This window comes from Triticum dicoccoides, chromosome 3A (assembly GCF_002162155.2).
Source record: "Triticum dicoccoides isolate Atlit2015 ecotype Zavitan chromosome 3A, WEW_v2.0, whole genome shotgun sequence".
Lineage (NCBI taxonomy): Eukaryota > Viridiplantae > Streptophyta > Magnoliopsida > Poales > Poaceae > Triticum > Triticum dicoccoides.
The window spans coordinates 634,536,335-634,556,986 of NC_041384.1; the positions used below are offsets into that span (position 1 = coordinate 634,536,335).

Consider the following 20,652-nt stretch of genomic DNA (forward strand, 5'->3'; position numbering starts at 1 on the left):
GGTTTTTAACAGAACAACAAATATTCATTTTTTGCAGGTTATTTTCCGAGCTACTGCGTTGATCCGTATGTGGTCGCTACTCACTCCGACGAAGGCCAGGGAGCATTTGGTTACTGGATCTATCTGCTGGGAGATGGTAGCACGGGATATCTTCAACCGGTTTGGATGGCGGTCATGTAATAGGATAGACAATTAGTTTACCTATCTCTCTTATGCCAGCCGGTTGTGGCTTTTTATGGCTAGTTTGTCTTTTGGCCCTTTTAGCTCTTTGTGAGCTCTCTTTTATTTTCGTGAGACTTTAAGACCTTGTTGAACCTTTTTATTTATTTAGTAAGTTGGCCGTATGCATCGTTCTGATGCAGAGGCCGGGAGTCTCCCTTTTTAAAAAAAAAAAGAACAGTGCAACACATGACAGTGTGTTGCTTCTCTAAATTTGGGAACAAATGTTTTTGTGGCACAACATGAAGCCAAGGAGAATGCTGCAAAGAAAACAAAACTACAACCTAGAAACATGCATAACATATTTCGGAAATATACACAGAAAACTGACCGTTCTTTCAGATTTTAGGAAGCAAGCTTAGAAATGAGCTCCTTCAGAAGAGAAGGACAGGTTCTAGTTATGTCCTCCAAGCCGTCAGCCGCCGTTATCACCGTTATCTCCTTCAATTTGGCGGGAGTCTTGATGAATTCAAAGCAAACCTCCTTCAACCCGTGACAATTATGCTGCTCGGCTAGAGTAAGAATAGTCGTCACCGAGCTCACATCTATGTGTTCGCACAGCTTTTCTTCACATAGTCCTTTGAGCCTTTGGAGATCATATTTATCCGCTGCTGCAAGCAAGTGTTGCAGCCACAATGCTTCCTGGGCTTCTCCTTGCTCATCACCCATGTCTATCTCCATCTCGGGAAGTGAGTCGGTGTAAATAAAGTCAAGCAAGGCCCTAAACACCTTTGCTTCCATGTCTTCTACATCTACGACACTTGCTACAGTGCCCTCCTTCATGGAGCCAAGCAGCTCCGCCTTGAAAACCACAGACCGAGCTGCAAGCACTTATCGGTGGGCAGCGAACTTCTGACCGGACACCATGAATGTCACGTCCGTGCCCTCCTCGGAGAGGAAGAGGTCGCTGATATGCTGTTTTATGCTAGAAGGCAGCACCTTGATGAAGAGATCAACTGTCGTAGCAATGGCGATGTCGCATTGGATGGTGAAACAATCATCTTGTAGATGCTTTGATTTCTCAAGGGCGTCTCTTTTCATGAAATTCTTGTAACCCCAAGAGGGATGACAGTTGGAGAAATTGTCTGCCCTTTTTGCATGAATATATGTTGAATCTTGCTTCTCAAGCTCGTCGATGAAACTAAATCCGAACTGTACCTTTAGACCCTCCACGGCATTTTCATCAAGACGAAAATAAAGAGATACATAGTCCGCACACTCTGGGCGGTCCCCATTAGGATAGCAGCTGATGCGCCAACGATGGCCTCCTACCGTAAATGGGAGAGAGACGACCTTCGTGCCAATAGGTGTAGTGGCTTTGATGTGCGAGTAGCGGTTAACCACGAGCAGGTGGTACCCGCTGGCCACGGAGACGTTGAGACGCCGGCAAATGACATGGCAGATGAGCAGAATATATATAACTGAAATATGAACTGGACTATGTGGGTGAACACGTCAGTACTGCCGCTCGAGTCTTCCTCGTGCGTCCAAGTCGTGGAAACTCGGCCGACGCTCGTACAAGTATTTCGTCAGAGTTCACGAACGAGACAGACGCACCCGGGACGAACAGGATTTGGTCCTCTGCCAACGTGTTTGCTTCTGTCAATGGTTGACTCACATCATGATTTCTGTGTATATATAGACGCCAACATATAACACCATAACACAATAGGATTCTAACTTGAAGCCGTGACGGGCATGAACTGCACTAACACACGCGTACACAAACAACTTTAACAAGGAAACTAGTTCCCTAGTACTATTGACTAGCAGGCTCTCAATCAGGACACGGACAAGTTCTTTTTTTCTTTTTTTGATGGCACGCGGAGCTCCGGCAGCGGGCGGACACCAAAATTGACCTTGATCGTCCAGTTCAGAGTAACCGATCGGATTTGAAAGTGGCAAGTCAAGGAATGCTGAAACCGATGCAGTACAAGCTGTTGAGTTGCCGAACTGTTCTAACCGAATTCAAATTTTTTTTTTAGAAAAGGAGGATGACCCCCGGCCTCTGCATCTGGGAGATGCATGCGGCCATTTTATTGATTATTCTCGAGGACCTTACAAAGTAGTACAACAATATGTCTGAATCCGCCATCTTGGCAACCTATGCCGCTACTCCTATCCATATGATGAAGGGGTGCAAGCTGGGCCATATACCCAGTCCTCTCACCTAAGCCTAACATCTAAAGCTGGAAGCCCCGACCGAGTTACATACCGGGTCTGGGGCACAATCCAGTCCGACGCACTCACATGTGTCGTCGCCACCATCTTCCACTTGTCCATCTTCAGAGCAGATTGAGGTACCAAGCTTGGCAGGTTCCTCCGCCATCGACGCCACCATAACGCCAAATGACGACCACCACCTATGCCAGTCCATCTCCAAGCCGAAGGAGCGCTACCACAAGATGAAGACCGGCGGTAGAATAGATGAAACATTGCACACATTGCCACCGCCAAACACCTCACACGCACCGCAAAGCGCCCACCGTGCTTCCGGGAACCCGAGGCGACGCCTTCAAGAAGGAGCACGACAAGGGTACGACGCCGTCGCCCACAAGGAGAACTAGAGCTTTCGCCCAAAAGGAGAGCACAGTGAAAGATGGGAGAGGACCTCGACAAGGCCTCCAAGAAGGGAACCGACGCCCAGCAAAGGCGCCGCCATTGTCGTGGCCTCCGCCGACGGCCAAGGGTTTCCCCCGGTCCCGCCCCCATCCCATCCACTCGGCCAATGACCTGGCCAGAGGAGCGCACGCAGCCGAAGAAGGCGTTCGACTTCATCGAAGCAGGCACGTCGGGTGACGGGGCACCCCGACCCACTGTAGTAGACGTCCACCGAGACCTCGCCGCCCGCGCGGCCGAAGTCACGGACCACCAGCACCCACGGCCGTCGCCCGCAGAGGCAACACCATCCACACCACCCGAGGCCGCTGCCCCGTCATCCACCCACCGCACACATCCCGTCGAACCATGAAGAAAGACCCATACCGCCGCCACCAGGGAGTACCACACCGCGACCCAAGCCGGGCAGGACGAGGCAGGGCCACGCCGGCCAGATCCGGGCAGATCCGGCGAACCCCGGCTCACCAACCGCCAGATCGGAGGAGCGCCCCGATCCAGGGCCGAGCCGGCCTGATCTGATGGGCGGCGCCGAAGCCCCCGCACCGGATCGGGAGGGGGCGAACACCGCAGAGAGACGGTAGGAAGCGGGCGGCGGCGTCTTCTGATGCGGGGAGGGGGGTCTCCAGAGGCCGAGGCGGGCGTGCGGGGAAGCCCCACCGCCGCCTACCGCCGTGCGGGCAAGCCCGACGACGACTGCCGACGGCGGCGGGGGAGGAGGAGGGGCGGCGGGGAACCGGCGGGCGACTAGGGTTGCGCCCATGAGTCGCCCGAGAGCGGACGACGCGAGGGGAACGGGGGATTACCCGGTGTCGCGGGATGATGCTCCCCTAACCAAAATCAAATGAGTTGATAGTAGTGGTGCATCCTGGAATTCCTTAGACATAACAGCAGTTGATCTTGGCCGCGTGCATCTTTCTGATGCAGAGGCCGAGGGATGACCTGTTGGGGAACGTTGCAGAAAACAAAAAATTTCCTACGGTTTCACCAAGATTCATCTATGAGTTCATCTAGCAACGAGTGATCGGATTGCATCTACATACCTTTGTAGATCACACGCGGAAGCGTTCAAAGAACGGGGATGAGGAAGTCGTACTCGAGTGATCCAAATCACCGGAGATCCTAGCGCCGAACGGACGGCACCTCCGCGTTCAACACATGTACGGTCAGCGTGACGTCTCCTCCTTCTTGATCCAGCAAGGGGGAAGGAGAGGTTGATGAAGATCCAGCAGCACGACGGCGTGGTGGTGGATGCAGGAGTCACCGCAGTAGGGCTTCGCCGTTCTACTGCGAGAGGGAGAGGTGTAGCAGGGGAGAGGGAGGCGCCAAGAGTCAAGGGTGCGGCTGCCCCTCCCTCCCCCCTTTATATAGTCTCCCCTAGGGGGGCGCCGGCCCTAGGAGATGGATCTCCTAGGGGGGGCGGCGGCCAAGGGGTGGAGTGCCCCCCAAGCCAGGTGGGGCGCCCCCCACCCTAGGGTTCCCAACCCTAGGCGCATGGGGTGGGCCAAAGGGGGCACACCAGCCCACTATGGGCTGGTTCCCCTCCCCACTTCAGCCCATGGGGCCCTCCGGGATGGGTGGCCCCACCCGGTGGACCCCCGGGACCCTTCCGGTGGTCCCGGTACAATACCGGTGACCCCCGAAACTCTCCCGATGGCCGAAACTGCACTTCCTATATATAATTCTTCACCTCCGGACCATTCTGGAACTCCTCGTGACGTCCGGGATCTCATCCGGGACTCCGAACAACTTTCAGGTTACTGCATATTCATATCTCTACAACCCTAGCGTCACCGAACCTTAAGTGTGTAGACCCTACAGGTTCGGGAGACATGTAGACATGACCGAGACGGCTCTCCGATCAATAACCAACAGCGGGATCTGGATACCCATGTTGGCTCCCACATGCTCCTCGATGATCTCATCGGATGAACCACGATGTCGAGGATTCAAGCAACCCCGTATACAATTCCCTTTGTCAATCGGTACGTTACTTACCTGAGATTCGATCGTCGGTATCCCAATACCTCGTTCAATCTCGTTACCAGCAAGTCACTTTACTCGTACCGTAATGCATGATCCCGTGACCAGACACTTGGTCACTTTGAGCTCATTATGATGATGCATTACCGAGTGGGCCTAGAGATGTTGGGGAACGTTGCAGAAAACAAAAATTTTCCTACGGTTTCACCAAGATCCATCTATGAGTTCATCTAGCAACGAGTGATCGGATGCATCTACATACCTTTGTAGATCGCGAGCGGAAGCGTTCAAAGAACGGGGATGAGGGAGTCGTACTCGACGTGATCCAAATCACCGGAGATCCTAGCGCCGAACGGACGGCAACTCCGCGTTCAACACACGTACGGTCAGCGTGACGTCTGCTCCTTCTTGATCCAGCAAGGGGGAAGGAGAGGTTGATGAAGATCCAGCAGCACGACGGCGTGGTGGTGGATGCAGCAGTCACCGCAGCAGGGCTTCGCCGAGCTTCTACGAGAGGGAGAGGTGTAGCAGGGGAGAGGGAGGCGCCAAGGCTTAAGGGTGCGGCTGCCCCTCCCTCCCCTCCTTTATATAGGCCCCCTTGGGGGGGGGGCGCCGGCCCTTGGAGATCGGATCTCCCAAGGGGGGTGGCGGCCAGGGGGGTTGGAGTACCCCCCAAGGCAAGTGGGCCGCCCCCCACCCTAGGGTTTCGAACCCTAGGCGCAGGGGGTGGGCCAAGGGGGGTGCACCAGCCCACTATGGGCTGGTTCCCTTCCCTACTTCAGCCCATGGGGCCCTCCGGGATGGGTGGCCCCACCCGTTGGACCCCCGGGACCCATCCGGTGGTCCCGGTACAATACCGGTGACCCCAAAACTCTCCAGATGGCCGAAACTGCACTTCCTATATATAATTCTTCACCTCCGGACCATTCCGGAACTCCTCATGACGTCCGGGATCTCATCCGGGACTCCGAACAACTTTTGGGTTACTGCATATTCATATCTCTACAACCCTAGCGTCACCGAACCTTAAGTGTGTAGACCCTACGGGTTCGGGAGACATGTAGACATGACTGAGACGGTTCTCCGGTCAATAACCAACAGCGGGATCTGGATACCCATGTTGGCTCCCACATGCTCCTCGATGATCTCATCGGATGAACCACGATGTCGAGGATTCAGGCAATCCCGTATACAATTCCCTTTGTCAATTGGTACGTTACTTGCCCGAGATTCGATCGTCGGTATCGCAATACCTCGTTCAATCTCGTTACCGACAAGTCACTTTACTCGTACCGTAATGCATGATCCCGTGACCAGACACTTGGTCACTTTGAGCTCATTATGATGATGCATTACCGAGTGGGCCCAGAGATACCTCTCCGTCATACGGAGTGACAAATCCCAGTCTTGATCCGTGTCAACCCAACAGACACTTTCGGAGATACCCATAGTATACCTTTATAGTCACCCAGTTACGTTGTGACGTTTGGTACACCCAAAGCACTCATACGGTATCCGGGAGTTACACGATCTCATGGTCTAAGGAAAAGATACTTGACATTGGAAAAACTCTAGCAAACGAACTATACGATCTTGTGCTATGTTTAGGATTGGGTCTTGTCCATCACATCCTTCTCCTAATGATGTGATATCGTTATCAATGACATCCAATGTCCATAGCCAGGAAACCATGACTATCTGTTGATTAACGAGCTAGTCAACTAGAGGCTTACTAGGGACATGTTGGTGTCTATGTATTCACACATGTATTACGATTTCCGGATAACACAATTATAGCATGAATAAAAGACAATTATCATGAACAAGGAAATATAATAATAATCCTTTTATTATTGCCTCTAGGGCATATTTCCAACAAGAGATACCTCTCCGTCATACGGAGTGACAAATCCCAGTCTTGATCCGTGTCAACCCAACAGACACTTTCGGAGATACCCGTAGTATGCTTTTGTAGTCACCCAGTTACATTGTGACGTTTGGTACACCCAAAGCACTCCTACGGTATCCGGGAGTTACACGATCTCATGGTCTAAGGAAAAGATACTTGACATTGGAAAAACTCTAGCAAACGAACCATACGATCTTGTGCTATGTTTAGGATTGGGTCTTGTCCATCACATCATTCTCCTAATGATGTGATCTCGTTATCAATGACATCCAATGTCCATAGTCAGGAAACCATGACTATCTATTGATCAACGAGCTAGTCAACTAGAGGCTTACTAGGGACATGTTTGTGTCTATGTATTCACACATGTATTACTATTTCCGGATAAAACAATTATAGCATGAATAAAAGACAATTATCATGAACAAGGAAATATAATAATAATCCTTTTATTATTGCCTCTAGGGCATATTTCCAACAGTCTCCCACTTGCACTAGAGTCAATAATCTAGTTACATTGTGATGAATCGAACACCCATAGAGTTCTGGTGTTGATCATGTTTTGCCCTAGGGAGAGGTTTAGTCAATGGATCTGCGACATTCAGGTCCGTATGTATTTTACAAATATCTATGTCTCCGTCTTGAACATTTTCACGAATGGAGTTGAAGTGACGCTTGATGTGCCTGGTCTTCTTGTGAAACCTGGGCTCCTTGGCAAGTGCAATAGCTCCAGTGTTGTCACAGAAGAGTTTAATCGGCCCTGACGCATTGGGTATGACTCCTAGGTCGGTGATGAACTCCTTCACCCAAATTGCTTCATGCGCTGCCTCCGAGGCCGCCATGTACTCCGCTTCACATGTAGATCCCGCCACGGCGCTCTGCTTGCAGCTGCACCAGCTTACTGCTCCACCATTCAACATATACACGTATCCGGTTTGTGACTTAGAGTCATCCAGATCTGTGTCGAAGCTAGCATTGACGTAACCCTTTACGACAAGCTCTTTGTCACCTCCATAAACGAGAAACATGTCCTTAGTCCTTTTCAGGTACTTCAGGATATTCTTGACCGCTGTCCAGTGTTCCTTGCCGGGATTACTTTGGTACCTACCTACCAAACTTACGGCAAGGGTTACATCAGGTCTGGTACACAGCATGGCATACATAATAGACCCTATGGCTGAGGCATAGGGGATGACACTCATCTCTTCTATATCTTCTGCCGTGGTCGGACATTGAGCTAAGCTCAATTTCACACCTTGCAACACAGGCAAGAACCCCTTCTTAGACTGATCCATATTGAACTTCTTCAATATCTTATCAAGGTATGTGCTTTGTGAAAGACCTATGAGGCGTCTTGATCTATCTCTATAGATCTTGATGCCTAATATATAAGCAGCTTCTCCAAGGTCCTTCATTGAAAAACTCTTATTCAAGTAGGCCTTAATGCTGTCCAAAAGTTCTATATCATTTCCCATCAAAAGTATGTCATCTACATATAATATGAGAAATGCTACAGAGCTCCCACTCACTTTCTTGTAAACGCGGGCTTCTCCATAAGTCTGCATAAACCCAAACGCTTTGATCATCTCATCAAAGCGAATGTTCCAACTCCGAGATGCTTGCACCAGCCCATAAATCGAGCGTTGGAGCTTGCACACCTTGTCAGCATTCTTAGGATCGACAAAACCTTTCGGCTGCATCATATACAATTCTTCCTTAAGGAAACCATTAAGGAATGCCGTTTTGACGTCCATTTGCCATATCTCATAATCATAGAATGCGGCAATTGCTAACATGATTCAGACGGACTTCAGCTTTGCTACGGTGAGAAAGTCTCATCGTAGTCAACCCCTTGAACTTGTCGATAACACTTAGCGACAAGCCGAGCTTTATAGATGGTCACATTTCCATCCGCGTCTGTCTTCTTCTTAAAGATCCATTTATTTTCTATGGCTCGCCGCTCAACGGGCAAGTCAGTCTAAGTCCATACTTCGTTTTCATACATGGATCCTATCTCGGATTTCATGGCTTCCAGCCATTTGTCGGAATCCGGGCCCGCCATCACTTCTTCATAGTTTGAAGGTTCACCGTTGTCTAACAACATGATTTCCAAGACAGGGTTGCCGTACCACTCTGGTGCGGAACGTGTCCTTGTGGACCTACGAAGTTCAGTAGAAACTTGATCTGAAGTTTCATGATCATCATCGTTATCTTTCTCTCTAGTCGGTGCAGGCACCTCAGGAACATTTTCTTGAGTTGCGCCATTTTCCGGTTCAAGAGGTAATACTTCATCAAGTTCTACTTTCCTCCCACTTACTTCTTTCGAGAGAAACTCCTTCTCTAGAAAGGATCCATTCTTGGCAACAAAGATCTTGCCTTCGGATCTGAGGTAGAAGGTATACCCAATAGTTTCTTTAGGGTATCCTATGAATACACATTTTTCCGACTTGGGTTCGAGCTTTTCAGGTTGAAGTTTCTTGACATAAGCATCGCATCCCCAAACTTTTAGAAACGACAGCTTAGGTTTCTTCCCAAACCATAATTCATACAGTGTCGTCTCAACGGATTTCGATGGAGCCCTATTTAAAGTGAATGCGGCAGTCTCTAAAGCATAGCCCAAAATGATAGCGGTAAATCGGTAAGAGACATCATATATCGCACCATATCTAATAGAGTGCGATTACGACGTTCGGACACACCATTACGCTGAGGTGTTCCAGGCGGCGTCAGTTGTGAAACTATTCCACATTTTCTTAAGTGTGTGCCAAACTCGTGACTCAAGTATTCTCCTCCATGATCTGATCGCAAGAACTTGATTTTCCTGTCACGTTGATTCTCAACCTCACTCTGAAATTCCTTGAACTTTTCAAAGGTCTCAGACTTGTGTTTCATTAAATAGACATACCCATATCTACTCAAGTCATCAGTGAGGGTGAGAACATAACGATAGCCACCGCGAGCCTCAACACTCATTGGACCGCACACATCAGTATGTATGATTTCCAATAAGTTGGTTGCTCGCTCCATTGTTCCTGAGAATGGAGTCTTGGTCATTTTACCCATGAGACATGGTTCGCACGTGTCAAATGATTCATAATCAAGAGACTCTAAAAGTCCACCTGCATGGAGCTTCTTCATGCGTTTGACACCTATGTGACCAAGGCGGCAGTGCCACAAGTATGTGGGACTATCATTATCAACCTTATATCTTTTGGTATTCACACTATGAATATGTGTAGCATTACGCTCGAGATTCATTAAGAATAAACCATTCACCATCGGAGCATGACCATAAAACATATCTCTCATATAAATAGAACAACCATTATTCTCGGATTTAAATGAGTAGCCATCTCGAATTAAACGAGATCCTGATACAATGTTCATGCTTAAAGCTGGCACTAAATAACAATTATTGAGGTTTAAAACTAATCCCGTAGGTAAATGTAGAGGTAGCGTGCCGACGGCGATCACATCGACCTTGGAACCATTCCCAACGCGCATCGTCACCTCGTCCTTTACCAGCCTCTGCTTATTTCGCAGCTCCTGCTTTGAGTTACAAATGTGAGCAACCGCACCGGTATCAAATACCCAGGAGCTACTACGAGTACTGGTAAGGTACACATTAATTACATGTATATCACATATACCTTTCGTGATGCCGGCTTTCTTGTCCGCTAAGTATTTGGGGCAGTTCCGCTTCCAGTGACCACTTCCCTTGCAATAAAAACACTCAGTCTCGGGCTTGTGTCCATTCTTTGGCTTCTTCCCGGCAGCTTGCTTACTAGGCGCGGCAACTCCCTTGCCATCCTTCTTGAAGTTCCTCTTACCCTTCCCCTTCTTGAACTTAGTGGTTTTATTCAGCATCAACACTTGATGTTCCTTTTTGACTTCTACCTCTGCTGATTTCAGCATTGCAAATACTTCAGGAATGGTCTTTTCCATCCCCTGCATATTGAAGTTCATCACAAAGCTCTTGTAGCTCGGTGGAAGCGACTGAAGGATTCTGTCAATGACCGCGTCATCCGGGAGATTAACTCCCAGCTGAGTCAAGCACTTATGTAACCCAGACATAGTGAGTATGTGCTCACTGACAGAACTGTTTTCCTCCATCTTACAGCTGAAGAACTTGTCGGAGACTTCATATCTCTCAACCCGGGCATGAGCTTGAAAAACCATTTTCAGCTCTTCGAACATCTCATATGCTCCGTGTCTCTCAAAACGCTTTTGGAGCCCCGGCTCTAAGCTGTAAAGCATGCCGCACTGAACGAGGGAGTAATCATCGGTACGTGTCTGCCAAGCGTTCATAACGTCTTGTTCTGCAGGGAGAGCAGGTGCTTCACCTAGCGGTGCTTGTAGGACATAATCTTTCTTGGCAGCTATGAGGATGATCCTCAGGTTCCGGACCCAGTCCGTATAGTTGTTGCCATCGTCTTTCAGCTTGGTTTTCTCTAGGAACGCGTTGAAGTTGAGGACAACATTGGCCATTTGATCTACAATACATGTTGTAAAGATTTTAGACTAAGTTCATGATAATTAAGTTCATCTAATCAAATTATTCAATGAACTCCCACTTAGATAGACATCCCTCCAGTCATCTAAGTATAACATGATCCGAGTTAACTAGGCCGTGTCCGATCATCACGTGAGACGGACTAGTCAACATCGGTGAACATCTTCATGTTGATCGTATCTTCTATATGACTCATGCTCGACCTTTCGGTCTTCTGTGTTCCGAGGCCATGTCTGTACATGCTAGGCTCGTCAAGTAAACCTAAGTGTTTGCATGTGTAAATCTGTCTTACACCCGTTGTATGTGAACATTGGAATCTATCACACCCGATCATCACGTGGTGCTTCGAAACAACGAACTGTCGCAACGGTGCACAGTTAGGGGGAACACTTTCTTGAAATTATTATGAGGGATCATCTTATTTACTACCGTCGTTCTAAGTAAACAAGATGCAAAAACATGATAAACATCACATGCAATCAAATAATAATAGTGACATGATATGGCCAATATCACATAGCTCCGTTGATCTTCATCTTGGGGCTCCATGATCATCTTGTCACCGGCATGACACCATGATCTCCATCATCATGATCTCCATCATCGTTTCTCCATGAAGTTGCTCGCCAACTATTACTTCTACTACTATGGCTAACATGTTTAGCAATAAAGTAAAGTAATTTACATGGCGTTTCTCAATGACACGCAGGTCATACAAAAAATAAAGACAACTCCTATGGCTCCTGTCGGTTGTCATACTCATCGACATGCAAGTCGTATTCCTATTACAATAACATGAACATCTCATACATCACATATATATCATTCATCATTCATCACAACTTTGGCCATATCACATCACAAAACACTTGCTGCAAAAACAAGTTAGACGTCCTCTAATTGTTGTTGCAAGTTTTACGTGGCTGCAATAGGGTTCTAGCAAGAACGTTTTCTTAACTACGTGAAAGCCACAATGTGATTTGTCAACTTCTATTTACCCTTCATAAGGACCCTTTTCATCGAATCCGCTCCAACTAAAGTGGGAGAGACAGACACCCGCCAGCCACCTTATGTAACTGGTGCATGTCAGTCGGTGGAACCGGTCTCACGTAAGCGTACGTGTAAGGTTGGTCCGGGCCGCTTCATCCCACAATACCGTTGAAGCAAAATAAGACTAGTAGCGGCAAGAAAGTTGACAACATCTATGCCCACAACAAATTGTGTTCTTCTCGTGCAAAAAGAACTACGCATAGACCTAGCTCATGATGCCACTGTTGGGGAACGTTGCAGAAAACAAAAATTTTCCTACGGTTTCACCAAGATCCATCTATGAGTTCATCTAGCAACGAGTGATCGGATTGCATCTACATACCTTTGTAGATCACGCGCGGAAGCGTTCAAAGAACGGGGATGAGGAAGTCGTACTCGACGTGATCCAAATCATCGGAGATCCTAGCGCCGAACGGACGGCACCTCCGCGTTCAACACATGTATGATCAGCGTGACGTCTCCTCCTTCTTGATCCAGCAAGGGGGAAGGAGAGGTTGATGAAGATCCAGCAGCACGACGGCGTGGTGGTGGATGCAGGAGTCACCGCAGTAGGGCTTCGCCGTTCTACTGCGAGAGGGAGAGGTGTAGCAGGGGAGAGGGAGGCGCCAAGAGTCAAGGGTGCGGCTGCCCCTCCCTCCCCCCCTTTATATAGGCTCCCCTAGGGGTCGCCGGCCCTAGGAGATGGGATCTCCTAGGGGAGGGGGGGCGGCGTCCAAGGGGTGGAGTGCCCCCCAAGCCAGGTGGGGCGCCCCCCACCCTAGGGTTCCCAACCCTAGGTGCATGGGGTGGGCCAAAGGGGGCACACCAGCCCACTATGGGCTGGTTCCCCTCCCCACTTCAGCCCATGGGGCCCTCCGGGATGGGTGGCCCCGCCCGGTGGACCCCCGGGACCCTTCCGGTGGTCCCGGTACAATACCGGTGACCCCCGAAACTCTCCCGATGGCCGAAACTGCACTTCCTATATATAATTCTTCACCTCCGGACCATTCTGGAACTCCTCGTGACGTCCGGGATCTCATCCGGGACTCCGAACAACTTTCAGGTTACTGCATATTCATATCTCTACAACCCTAGCGTCACCGAACCTTAAGTGTGTAGACCCTACGGGTTCGGGAGACATGTAGACATGACCGAGACGGCTCTCCGGTCAATAACCAACAGCGGGATCTGGATACCCATGTTGGCTCCCACATGCTCCTCGATGATCTCATCGGATGAACCACAATGTCGAGGATTCAAGCAACCCCGTATACAATTCCCTTTGTCAATCGGTACGTTACTTACCCGAGATTCGATCGTCGGTATCCCAATACCTCGTTCAATCTCGTTACCGGCAAGTCACTTTACTCGTACCGTAATGCATGATCCCGTGACCAGACACTTGGTCACTTTGAGCTCATTATGATGATGCATTACCGAGTGGGCCCAGAGATACCTCTCCGTCATACGGAATGACAAATCCCAGTCTTGATCCGTGTCAACCCAACAGACACTTTCGGAGATACCCGTAGTATGCCTTTATAGTCACCCAGTTACGTTGTGACGTTTGGTACACCCAAAGCACTCCTACGGTATCCGGGAGTTACACGATATCATGGTCTAAGGAAAAGATACTTGACATTGGAAAAACTCTAGCAAACAAACTATACGATCTTGTGCTATGTTTAGGATTGGGTCTTGCCCATCACATCATTCTCCTAATGATGTGATCTCGTTATCAATGACATCCAATGTCCATAGTCAGGAAACCATGACTATCTATTGATCAACGAGCTAGTCAACTAGAGGCTTATTAGGGACATGTTGGTGTCTATGTATTCACACATGTATTACGATTTCCGGATAACACAATTATAGCATGAATAAAAGACAATTATCATGAACAATGAAATATAATAATAATCCTTTTATTATTGCCTCTAGGGCATATTTCCAACATGACCTCCTTTCAAAAAAACAACAGTTGATCTCCCTCTAGACCAAAATACACCTTCTTGAGCACATGTTACAGACAGGAACAAAGGAACAAACCCTAAACATCCTTTAGCGAAAGTTTGGTGATGTTATCTTTGATAACTCGAGGGCATCATCATGAAGCTAGACTGTCCAGGTCTCCCGTCAACATGACTGTATGCCAACTGAGTTCGCGCCTGAAGGAAAGAAAAGAAGATTCATGTCACAACTGATTAAGAAAAGGCACATTACAACGCAATACACTGCATTGTTTCTTTGAATTGGGAAACAAAAATCTCTGAATGATGTGCACGATAAATCCAGTTCTTTTTTCTTTTTGGCCAAAGCGCACATGATGCATCCAGTTAAATTGTTCTTTCAGCCACAACATGAAGTCACACTGAATGGTGCCAAGGAAACAAAAGTGCAACATGCTGTTCTTTGAAGCGCACGAGAAGCTTGGCGCGGAAGTTAAACATACTCTAAAACAGTGATGAATTAAATCTTGAGTGGATGTCAAAACAGTAATTTTTTAAAATACAGTAAAAACTTACCGTTTTTATAGATTTTAGGAAGCGACCTTAGCAATGAGCTCCTTTAGAAGAGATGGGCAGGTTCTAGTTATTTCCTCCAAGCCGTCAGCAGTCGTTATCTCCTTCAAATTAGCCGGAGTCTTTATGAACTCAAAACAAACCTCCTTCAATCCACAACAGCTGTGCTGCTCAGCTAGAGTGAGAATAGTCGTCACCGAGCTCACGTTTATGTGAGTGCACAACTTTTCTTCATAGAGTGCTTTCAGCCTTTGGAGAGCATATCTATCGGCCGCTGCAAGCAAGTGTTGCAACCATAGTGCTTCTTGGGCTTCTCCTTCATCCTCCGACATGTCTATCTCCATGTCAGGCAGTGAATCGGTGTAAATAAAGTTAAGCAAGGCACCAAACACTTTTGCCTCCACATCTTCTACATCTATGACGCTTCCTATTTTGCGTTCCTTCATGTATCAAAACAGCTCCACCTTGAAGACTATAGATCGAGCTGCAAGCATGCATCGATGGGCAGCAAACTTCTCACCGCACACCATGAATGTCACGTCTGTGCCCTTCTTGGACATGAGGAGGTCGCTAATATGCTGTTTTATACTAGAAGGCGGTACCTTGATGAAGAGATCAACTGTCGTGGCAATGGCGACGTCACATCGGATGGTTAAACAATTATCCTTTAGATGCTTTGATTTCTCAAGGACGTCTCTTTTCATGAAATTCTTGTAACCCCAACATCTTTTACAGCTTGAGAAGATATCTGCCTTGCTTGCACGTATATATGCTGAATCTTGCTTCTCATGGTCGTCGACAAAACTAAAAATGGACTGCACGTTTAAAGCCTCTGCAACATCTTCGTCAAGAAGACGTAGAAAGAGAGATATTGAGTCGGCGCTCCCTGAGCGGTCGCCATTAGGATAGTAGCTGATGCGCCAACGATGACTTCCTATCATGAAAGGGAGAGAGACGATTTTCGTGCCATTGGATACAGTGGCTTTGGTGTGCGAGTAGCGGTTAACCACAAGCAGGTGGTACCCACTGGCAGTGGGGATGTCGATGGCGTGGCCGACGGCCTTGCCGTCGCCGACGAGAGACACGCCGGCAAATGACATGGCAGATGGGCAGAACTTGGCAGAAATCTGATATGGAGTATGTGCGGAGGAGTGAATTGGCGTAGGAGATTAGCAATGGCATTCCAACCAGTCGCTATATATGGAAGAAATGGAGCGTAAAGAGGGTGAATTAGAAAGGAGTACCCCCTCGTCTTCCTGGTGCGTGCAAGTTATGGCAGCGTGATTTCAGAGCACGTTCACACGGCTGCATTAATGCAGTTGGGAAACGGAGCTGCAGCAGTTTGGTCTTCGTCTCTTCGAGAGCCGGAACTGGAGCAGTCAATCGCCTCCACTTCCCAGGGTGATGAATGTTGGAATTTTGCTAGTAGGCCTTTGGCTCAAAGCCGAACTAAAATTTTGAAATTCTTTTGGCCCATTCATGCACACATGTGAGTGGAGTGAGTGAGGCTAAAGTTTAGTCCCACCCCGGAAGTTGAGAGAGAGTTGCACCTCTTTATAAGGTGAGCTCTTCTATCATTTGTATGAGCATGAGAAGAGGAGACCTACACGCGCGCTCCTCCTCCTCGCTCGCCGCGCGGGTTGCGGGATTGAGCATGGGAAAATTAATGAGTCATTAATTAATAATTAACGGAAGCGTTAATTACTGAACCGTTTCCGATTCTTTTGGATCGTGACGACTCGGACGTGGGGTTTACTCCCATGACCTACCTGGCCCGCACTATATAGTCAGGCAGACGTCTGCCCTAGCCGCTGCCGCTTTGTATGGTTTCTCACCACCGTTCCAGATCATTGCGCCGCCAAGAAAGTCTTCTCCATCCCTCCTTCCGGCGTGCACCGCGAGAAGGGACAGCAGGCCTCCGGAACCCCACCTCTCGTGATCCTGTACGGGAGAGGGGCGATCAGGTTTTTGGGGAGCGCACTCGCGCGACTGCTGGCAGCGACGACTTCGCGAACGACGACTTCTTCCCCGACCTCGGCAACCTCGTCCTCGACGACATGGGCGACAACGTCAACGTCGGCGGTGCTGCACCCGCTGCACCGTATGTGATTCTATCCTTCCTGTTCGAGATCGTGGTAGAATTCATGCTTCTAGTATGTGCCCTAGATGTGATATGTTCATCTGCTATGCTAGTTCGCATGATTAGTTTAATCTCTGCTGCTGTGGCCATGATTTATCTTCTGTTTATTCGGATTAAATCTCGTAGTAATTTGCTCATATTTCCAACAATCCAAAAACCTGATTATAGGCAATTTACTCCAAGTGGTTTTGCTGCGCATCTGAAGCCGCCTGCCTTTAAGGGGGCGCAATATAAGAGGTGGCGCACGAGAGCAGTCTACTGATTTCAGACCATGTGCTGCTATGATTCCACCAAGGGCAAGCCTGAGGGCGATCTTAATCCAGCACAGCTGGAAGCTTTTGAGAAGATCGATACCCTCTTTAAAGGCGCTCTTCTGAGTGTTCTTGATGACTCCATTGTGGATTCGTATATGTCGTTTGACAATGGCAAGGACATGTGGGCTGCGCTCGAGGCCAAGTTTGGAGCCTCGGACACCGGCAGCGAGTTGTACGTCATGGAGCAATTCTATGACTACAAGATGACTGATGAGCGCCCTGTTGTACAGCAGGCTGATGAGATACAGTCGCTCGCAATAGAACTTGAGTACTTCAAGTGTGTGTTGCCGGACAAATTTGTTGCCGGAGGCATCATTGCCAAGCTTTCACCTTCGTGGAACAGTTTTGCTACTTCCCTGAAACACAAGAGACATGAGTTTTCCGTTGCGGATCTCATTGGTACTCTTGATGTTGAAGAGAAGGCGAGAGCAAAGGACACACGTGCTCAAGTTGCTGAGGGAGGTTCTAGTGCCCACATGGTACAGAAGAAGAACTCCCAGCCCAACAAGTTCAAAAACAATAAGAACAAAAACTCAGGGCAAAGGCAAGTTTGATACAAAGAACAAGCCATCACATTCTATCAACTTCAAGAAGAATTCTCATAAGAAGGGGAAGGGACTTTGCCATGTCTGCGGTGATCCTAATCACTGGGCTCCGAAGTGTCCTAACCGCTTTGAGGAGCGCGAACATGAGAAGAGCGGCAAGTCCGCTAATGTTGTCATCGGTGATACTGATATGAAGGAATCAGGGTACGGTATTTTTCCTACCATCCTTTCAGTATTTCAATCCCCTGATTGGTTAATTGACACCGGTGCCAATGTACATGTTTGTGCTGACGCCTCCATGTTTTCTTCTTACCAGGCAACAGGGACTTCACCCGTGCTGATGGGGAACGGGTCACATGCCATCGTTCGAGGTGTTGGTACGGTCGATCTGAAGTTTACTTAGGGGAAGACTGTGCGTCTGAAGAACGTTCATCATGTGTCGTCCATCAATAAAAATCTCGTTAGCGGTTCCCGTTTATGTCGAGATGGTTTTAAGTTGGTTTTCGAATCCAATAAAGTTGTAATTTCTAAGTGTGGACAATTTGTTGGAAAAGGCTATGAGTGTGGAGGCTTGTTCCGCCTATCTTTGTCAGATATTTGCACTAAAGTTATTAATAATATTTGCCACAATAATGAGTCTGATATTTGGCATTCACGACTCTGTCATATTAACTTTGGTTGCATGACGCGGTTAGCCAATATGAATTTAATTCCAAAAATCTCTACTGTCAAAGGCTTCAAGTGCCAAGTATGTGTGCAAGCTAAGCAACCTCGCAAGTCCCATAAGACTGCAGAGGCAAGAGACTTGGCGCCACTTGAGCTTATACATTCTGATCTTTGTGAGATGAATGGCGTGTTGACAAAAGGTGGAAAGAGATACTTTATGACGTTGATTGATGACTCCACTAGATATTGTTATGTGTATCTTCTGAAATCAAAAGATGAGGCTTTGACTTTCTTTAAAAACTATAAAGCTGAGGCAGAGAACCAACTTGATCGAAAAATTAAACGGCTTAGGTCCGATCGTGGTGGAGAGTATTTTTCCAATGAATTTGATTTGTTTTGTGCGGAACATGGTATAATCCATGAGAGGATGCCTCCCTACTCACCCCAGTCAAATGGGGTAGCCAAAAGAAAGAACCAAACTCTAACTGATATGGTTAACACCATGTTAGACACTTCGGGTCTATCCAAGGAATGGTGGGGGGAGGCGCTAATGACTGCGTGTCATGTCCTAAACCGAGTTCCCACAAAGCATAAGACCATGACTCCATTTGAGGAATGGGAAAGGAAAAGGTTGAAACTCTCTTACCTACGTACTTGGGGTTGTTTGGCGAAAGTCAATATACCAATTCCCAAGAAGCGCAAGTTTGGACCAAAAACCGTGGACTGTGTTCTTCTGGGCTATGCTTTTCATAGCATCGGCTATAGATTTTTGATAATAAAATCTGAGGTATCCGACATGCATGTTGGTATGATTATGGAATCAAATGATGCAACTTTCTTTGAGGATATATTTCCTATGAAGGATATGTCGAGTTCATCAAATCAGGAGATACCTACTCCATCTAGTGAGGAATTCACTGTAATTCCTGAACCCACCATTGCGATGGAACACGTTGAGAATCCTATTGAGGGTAACAATGGAACTCCTATGAGGAGTAAGAGACAGAGGACTGCAAAGTCTTTTGGTGATGATTTCATTGTGTACCTCGTGGATGACACACCCAGGACTATTTCAGAAGCCTATGCATCTCCTGATGCTGACTACTGGAAGGAAGCTGTACGTAGCGAGATGGATTCCATCTTAGCTAACGGTACCTGGGAGATCACTGACCGTCCTTATGGGTGCAAACCTGTAGGATGTAAGTGGGTGTTCAAGAAGAAGCTTAGACCTGATGGTACGATTGAAAAGTACAAGGCACGGCTTGTGGCCAAGGGTTATACCCAGAAAGAAGGTGAAGACTTCTTTGATACTTACTCACCCGTGGCTAGACTGACCACAGTTCGGGTGCTACTATCACTGGCTGCCTCACATGGTCTTCTCGTTCATCAAATGGACGTTAAGACGGCTTTCCTCAATGGAGAGTTGAAGGAGGAAATTTACATGGATCAGCCAGATGGTTTTGTAGTACGTGGTCAAGAAGGAAAGGTGTGTAAGTTATTAAAGTCTTTATATGGCCTTAAACAAGCTCCTAAGGAGTGGCATGAGAAGTTCGAAAGAACATTAACTGCTGCCGGCTTTGTAGTAAACGATGGTGACAAGTGCGTTTACTATCGCTATGGTGGGGGCGAAGGAATTATTCTTTGTCTGTATGTCGATGACATATTGATCTTTGGAACCAAACTTGATTTAATCAAGGAGGTTAAGGATTTCTTATCTCGCTGTTTTGAGATGAAGGATCTAGGAGTAGCTGATGTTATCTTAAACATCAAGCTGTTGAGAGATGAGAATGGTGGGATCACACTGCTTCAATCTCATTATGTGGAAAAGGTCTTGAGTCATTTTGGATATAGCGACTGCACGCCTTCTCCAACTCCACATGATGCTAGTGTGTTGCTTCGAAAGAATCGACGGATTGCTAGAGATCAACTGAGGTATTCTCAGATTATTGGCTCGCTTATGTATTTGGCGAGTGCCACGAGGCCTGACATCTCTTTTGCTGTGAGCAAGCTGAGTCGGTTTGTGTCAAAACCGGGAGATGATCATTGGCATGCGCTTGAGAGAGTTATGCGGTATTTGAAAGGCACCGTGAGCTATGGGATTCACTACACCGGGTATCCAAGGGTACTGGAGGGTTATAGTGACTCAAACTGGATATCTGATGCTGATGAGATTAAGGCCACAAGTGATTATGT

The 20,652-nt window shown here is 47.8% G+C and overlaps 1 pseudogene; it reads right to left on the bottom strand.

Annotated features, from left to right (window-relative positions):
• Window positions 1-564: 564 nt before the first annotated feature.
• LOC119272397 lies at window positions 565-15,894 on the bottom strand (annotated as a pseudogene).
• Between the last annotated feature and the right edge of the window lie 4,758 nt (window positions 15,895-20,652).